A 5,599-nucleotide genomic window follows, 5' to 3' on the forward strand; every position below is an offset into this window, starting at 1 on the left:
GCCAGAGCCTGAGCCTGAGCCTGAGCCAGAGCCTGAGCCTGAGCCTGAGCCTGAGCCTGAGCCTGAGCCTGAGCCAGAGCCTGAGCCTGAGCCTGCCTGAGCCTGAGCCTGAGCCTGAGCCTGCCTGAGCCTGAGCCTGAGCCTGAGCCAGAGCCTGAGCCTGAGCCTGAGCCTGAGCCAGAGCCAGAGCCTGAGCCAGAGCCAGAGCCAGAGCCTGAGCCTGAGCCTGAGCCAGAGCCTGAGCCTGAGCCAGAGCCAGAGCCTGAGCCTGAGCCTGAGCCTGAGCATGCCTGAGCCAGAGCCTGAGCCAGAGCCTGAGCCTGAGCCTGAGCCTGAGCCAGAGCCTGAGCCTGAGCCTGAGCCTGAGCCTGAGCCAGAGCCTGGAGGGCAAGGCAGTGGCAAGCACACATAAGACATTTTTTATAAAAGTAATTACACAGACAAACAAGGCTGGAAGACAATCCCTTATCCTTTCACCATACGCTCATGTAGGAAGATCTAAATTTGTCTGGGCAGAGGTTGGGATCTGCTCTGGGGGCAGAAACGTCACATTTAAAATTCATCCTGTTGTAAGGTACCAAAAGCTGAAAATTGATATTAATATTCTGGGAGGAAAGGTCAGGCTTTCCTATCAGGTTTCCTTTCCTGTCTCTCCTTTAGGGAGGGGACGAAGAAGAATGTAGAAGTTTCTGGCTTGCAAAAACAACGGGTCATTCAGTTTTAAATCTAAAATAAAGGTTAACCTAGAAACTTCTTCTCTTTCAATAGGAGGCAGAATTTACATACCACCTTGCATTGATTGTATAGTTCCTCCCTGTGAAGCCAGTAGCCATGGCCACCATCACAGCCGCCTGACCCTGCATGTTCGCACTGGATTCGGATAGTCGGTAAAGAAACAACGGAGCCAAAAACTGGTGGGCCATCATTTTTAATCCTAGCTTGCACCCGGCAGGCAAGTAAAAACACACACTGGGCTCCAAAACCCACTCACATTCAGTGTTCACAAAGCTACTGACTTATCCGAGTTTCCTAGAATCAAAGGTTTCTAGCTCACCAGCCTTATTCACCTCTGTTCCTCATCTCCTTCCTTCTCCCTGCACAAACTCTGCACAAACTGGCTTCTCACTCAACACTCCACCATCTTGGCTGCTTCTCCGGCCTCCTCCATGTGGCCTTTTTCTCCTCTCCTCTCTGCTCTCTCCTCTAATAATCCCAGGAACCGAGAGCAAGCTCCCATTCTCTCCCCATTTTATAGTGTAGAAATCAAAACCTTTAATCCAATATACAAAATAGGGAAGTCTCTAATATAAAGTCACTTATCTGGGGCATGATGGGATTGCACCACCCCACATCAAAAAAAGTGGGAAAGACTTAGTCCTAAAACCAAGCCCCAGGCTACAAGGATCCTGTCTGCCCACAGCCCACCCCCAACACATATTAATATCACCTGGGCAACAGGCTTCCATGTGGGCAGTGCCATCTTTAACAAAGTGAACATAATATATTTTATCTGCCCAACAGTCCCCCTTCCTGGAATCTTGAGGGTAAAATACCTCTAGGCTAGTGAGGGAAGAGGAACCCTGAAAGATTTGTAAACATCTTTGATTGTGTTACCTTGAGAGTCTTAATGTTTCTGTGTATCAGAGCTCTAGACACATGTTGCCAGCTCCTACCATGAGCTCATGCTCTCTCCCGCCCGTGTGTTATCAGGGTATATAAACAGCCCTTGAACTATTTTTGGGACTGCACGATTTGGGCTTGCAGATGCCCCATGTCAGCCATATGTGGCTGGCATATTAATAAATCTCTAATAAAACTCTTCAAAAATTCATCTGGACTGAGTGTCTCTACGTGAACTCGATGAAATGAGGTACAGTGCCTTTCAGAATCTGGGGTGCAGTACTTTATAACAATCCATATATATACTTTTATGGTTTGACAGGCAATTTTTTCTGTCACTGAGCAGAATCCCATTGAATGGCCATATATATATATATATATATATATATATATATATATATATATATATATATATATGGCATTTGTTGGGCAGATAAAATATATTATGCTCACTTTGTTAAAAATAGCACTGCCCATGTGAGGCTGTCACCCTGGTGATATTAATGTGTGTTGAGAATTATTGTAGCCTGGGGCTTGGTTTTGGGATTAAGCCTTTCCCACCCTTTTTGATGTGGGGTGGTACAATCCAATCATGCCTCAGAGAAGTGACTTTGTACTAGAGACTTCCCTATTTTGTATATTGGATTAGAGATTGTGAAGCTACAATATAAAATGGGGGCAGAACGAGAGTTTGCGCTCTTTGTTCCTGGGATGATTAGCATGAGAGAGCAGAGGAAACAGAGTAGAGAGCAGAAAGAGGCCATGTGGCCAGGAGAAGCAGCCAAGATGGTGGAGTGCTGAGTGAGATGCCAGTTTGTGCAGAGTTTGTATCTGGGATAAGGAAGGAGATGGGGAACTGGGGAGAATAAGGCTGGTGAGCTAGAAACCTTTGATTCTAGGAAACTCGGATAAGTCGGTGGCTTTGTGAGCACTGAATGTGATTGGGTTTTGGAGCCCAGTGTGTGTTACTTGCCCGCCAGGTGCAAGCTAGAATTAAAAATAATGGCCTACCAGTTTTTGGCTCCGTTATTTCTTTACCGACTGTCCGAATCCAGTGCGAACATGCAGGGTCAGGCGGCTGTGATGGTGGCCATGGCTGTGGCCACTGGCTTGACAGCATTCAAGGATATCTTGTTTGCCTTCATTTCTGACAATTATGAATCAAGCTGCTCTAAATACTGATGCATATATTAGTTGGGCAAATACCTTGGATTGTGTACCATCCAGGATTATATGGTAAGTGTCGGGCAGATAAAATATATTATGCTCACTTTGTTAAAGAGAGCGCAGCCCACATGGAAGCCCATGCCCAGGTGATTGCTTGGGATGGGCATCGTAAAGCCAGTGGCCAGGGCTACCATCATAGCCACCTGGCCCATGCAGGTTCACATGGGATTCGAACAGATGATAATAAAGCAACTGAGCCAAGAACTGGTGGGCCATCATCTTTAATCCTAGCTTGCACCCAGCGGGTAAGTAAAAACATACACTGGGCTCCAAAACCCACTCACATTCAGTGCTCACAAAGCTACTGACTCATCCGAGTTTCCAAGAATCAAAGGTTTCTAGCTCACCAGACTCATTCACCTCTGTTCCCCAACTCTTTCCTTCTGCCTGCACAAACTCTGCACAAACTGGCTTCTCACTCATCACTCCACCATCTTGGCTACTTCTCATGGCCTCCTCCATGTGGCCTCTCTCTGCTCTCCTCTCTGCTTTCTCCTCTACTGCTAATCTCAGGAACCAAGAGAGCAAATTCTCAGTCTGCCCCACTTTATAGTGTAGATTCAAAACCTTTAATCCAATATACAAACAGGGAATTCTCTGATATAAAGTCACTTATCTGAGGCATAATGGGATTCCTCATGAGAGTGCACCACCCTACATCAAAAAGGGTGGGAAAGACCTAGTCCTAAAACCAAGCCCCAGGCTACAAGAATCCTGCCTGCCCACAACATGCCCCCGACACACAAAAATACAATCACGCCCATCCCAATCACCTAGACGACGGGCTTCCATGTGGGCAGTGCCATCTTTAACAAAGTGAGCATAATATTTTTTATCTGCCCAACAGGTGTGATTATATTAATGTGTGTTGGGGGTGGGCTATGGGCAGGCAGGATCCTTGTAGCCTGGGGCTTGGTTTTAGGACAAAGCCTTTCCCACACTTTTTGATGTGGGGTGGTGCAATCTCATCATGCCTCAGCTAAGTGACTTTGTATTAGAGACTTCTCTATTTTGTATATTGGATTAAAGGTTTTGATTTCTGTACTATAAAGTGGGGCAGACTGGGAGCTTGCTCTCTGGGTTCCTGAGATTAGCATTAGAGGAGAGAGCAGAGAGGAGAGCAGAGAGAGGCCATGTGGAGGAGGCCAGGAGAAGCAGCCAAGATTGTGGAGTGCTGAGTGAGAAACCAGTTTGTGTAGAATTAGAGCAGAGAGAAGGAGATGGGTAACAGGTGAATAAGTCTGGTGAGCCAGAAACCTTTGATTCTAGGAAACTTGAATAAGTCAGTAGCTTTGTGAGCACTGAATGAGTAGGTTTTGGAGCCCAGTGTATGTTTGTACTTGCCCACCAGGTGTAAGCTAGGATTAAAGCTAATGACCCACCAGTTCTTGGCTCCGTTGTTTCATTACCATCTATCTGAATCAAATGCGAACCTGCATGTGAATGGCCACAATGGTGGCTCCTTGCCTTACACCAGGTGGTGATATTAGTTGCCCTTCTTGCTTGGGATGGGCATAGTTGTATTAATGTGTGTTGGGGGTGCTGTGGGCAGGCAGGATCCTTGTAACCTGGGGCTTGGTTTTAGGACTAAGCTTTTCCCACCCTTTTTGATGTGGGGTGGACTTTGTATCAGAGACTTACCTATTTTGTATATTGAATTAAAGATCTTGATTTCTACACTATAATATGGGAGCAGATCGGGAGCTTGCTCTCTCTCTCGGTTCCTGAGATTAGCATTAGAGCAGAGAGCAGGTTGGAGAGCAGAGAAAGGCCACATGGAGAAGAGAAGAGGCTGCCAAGATGGCGGAGTGCTGAAAGAGAAGCCAGTTAGTACAGAGTTTGTGCCGAGAGAAGGAGATGAGAAACAGAGGTGAATGAGACTAGTGAGGTAGAAACCTTTGATTCTAGGAAACTCAGATAAGTCAGTGGCTTTGTGAACACTGAATGAGTGGGTTTTGGAGCCCAGTGTGTTTTTACTTGCCCACCAGGTACAAGCTAGGATTAAAGATATGGCTTTAAACCACCAGGTTTTGGCTCCATTGTTTCATTACTGACTGTCTGAATCCAATGAGATCCTGCATGTGAATGGCCACAGTGGTGGCTCCTGGCCTTACAGTAAGCCTATTTTTATCCTAGTAAGAAATTTCAGGTCTTCAAAAGTGGCTGTAATGCTTTGCATTCTCACCAAAAATGAATGAGAATTCTTGTGGCTCTGCCTCCTCACCAGTAATAGGTATTGTTAGCTTTCTGGAATCCTAGGCATTCTGATTGATATGCAATAGTATGCTATTGTAGTTCCAATTAAAAATTTTTTATTGTTATGGTTTGAGAATTTTATATATGTACCATACATGCTTTTCAAACTTTTTGCCTAACTCAGAGTTCTTTCTGCAAGTTTATTATTTCTGAGAAAGAAGGGTGTGTAAGTCTCAAAGTATTGTGTCTGTTAGTTCTGCAGTTCTATTTATTTTTGCTTTATTAATTTTCAGTCTCTCTTATTCGGCATATAGACATCTAAAATTATTATTGTTGGAAAATCGACTGTTAATTATGCAGTTCTCCTTTTTTCTTGATAATATTTCATGTTCTAAAAATTGTTCATTCTTACTTTTGGTTATTGTTTACATAGCAAAGCTGTAACCAGAACAAGCTGAGATTCAAGTTGCCTATAGTTGCTTATCAACCACAGAGATGGATCTAATCTGAGTTATACAAGAGTGCCTTTTATTCAGAGGACCAGCAAACCGAGAAG

The sequence above is a fragment of the Saccopteryx bilineata genome, chromosome 8 (genome assembly GCF_036850765.1).
Source record: "Saccopteryx bilineata isolate mSacBil1 chromosome 8, mSacBil1_pri_phased_curated, whole genome shotgun sequence".
Lineage (NCBI taxonomy): Eukaryota > Metazoa > Chordata > Mammalia > Chiroptera > Emballonuridae > Saccopteryx > Saccopteryx bilineata.